The following is a 1,563-nucleotide window of genomic DNA, read 5'->3' on the forward strand; positions in this document are numbered from 1 at the left end:
TTGAACAATCTTGAACTAAACACACTCAAAACCGTAAAAATGGTGGTAGATTTTAGGAGAAAGCCTCCTATACTACCACCTTCTTAACAATACTAGACAACACAGTATCAACAGTAGAGATCTTCAAGTTTCTAGGTTCTATCATATGTCAAGACTTAAAAGAGACACCAAACATCAAAAACGTCATCAAAAAATAATGTTCTTTTTCCGCCAACAATTGTCCTCACTGTTAGGAAGTTTCTCCTTAATTCCAGGTTGCTTCTCTCCTTAATTAGTTTCCATCCATTGCTTCTTGTCCTCCCTTCAGGTGCTTTGGAGAATAATTTGACCCCCTCTTCTTTGTGGCAGCCCTTCAAATCCTGGAATTCTGCTATCAGGTTGCCCAAGGAGCTGCTGATAACAGTTCTACAGAGGAATTATTGAGTCTGTCATTTGCACCTCTATAACTGTCTGGTTTGGCTCTGCAACCCAACAGGACAGACACAGACTTCAACGGATAATTAGAACTGCAGAAAAAACAATTGCTACCAACCTGCCTTCCATTGAGGACCTGTATACTCTACGAGTCAAAAAGAGGGCTGTGAAAATATTTACAGACCCCTCACATCCTGGACATAAACTGTTTCAACTTCTACCCTCAAAACGACGCTATAGGGCACTGCACATCATAACAACTAGACACAAGAACAGTTTTTCCCCTCCATCAAGTCTATGTGGGACCTGGAGACAGACTTGGAAAAATTGTAGCAGCAGGTGATATGTTTTGCAGCATATCACAGTTTCCATTTAGAATAAAATAGAATAGAGCTGGAAGGGGCCTTGGAGGTCTTCTAGTCCAGCCCCCTACTCCATCAGGAGAAACTATACTATTTCAGATAAGTGACTGTCTAGTGACTGGTCTCTTCTTAAAAACCCCCAGTGATCATGATTTCTGAAGGTAAGCTGTTCCACTGTTTAATTGTCCTCACTGTTAGGAAGTTTCTCCTTAATTCCAAGTTGCTTCTCTCCTCGATTAGTTTCCACCCATTGCTTCTTGTCCTCCCTTCAGGTGCTTTGGAGAATAATTTGACCCCCTCTTCTTTGTGGCAGCCCTTCAAATCCTGGAATTCTGCTATCAGGTCGCCCATAATTTTTCTTTTTTAATTTTTGTAATTTTTCTATTACAAATATTATTTTTTCACGTAGAAATCTTTTTAAGAAATTGAAGCCAGCAGCCGTTCTACCGAGGCGCTTAGGAGTGATCTATGGGCATGTTTGTAACCTTAAATATATGGGATCCCTTCCTTTTGCTAACAGCAAAAAACGCCTCAGGGCTTGTAGTCGCTTTGGAGAAAACGTGTTTCCAAGGTCCCATAAACATTTCCCAGGCTCCCTTAATCGCTAAAGTCGATCTCGAGAACATGCTTCAAAGGTCTCAACAATTTGACAACCTCCCTTAATCTCTAAGGCCGATCTTGACTCCAAAGGCGGTTAATCTTTAAAAGGATGTGGGGCGATGGCAGAACACACCCGTCTGCAAAAGGGGCCGGGAAGCAAACAAGCTACTAACTAGACTCTAGTAAC

This window comes from Pituophis catenifer, unplaced genomic scaffold, assembly GCF_029215685.1.
Source record: "Pituophis catenifer annectens isolate HBS135680 unplaced genomic scaffold, rPitCat1.0.hap2 SCAF_2, whole genome shotgun sequence".
NCBI lineage: Eukaryota > Metazoa > Chordata > Lepidosauria > Squamata > Colubridae > Pituophis > Pituophis catenifer.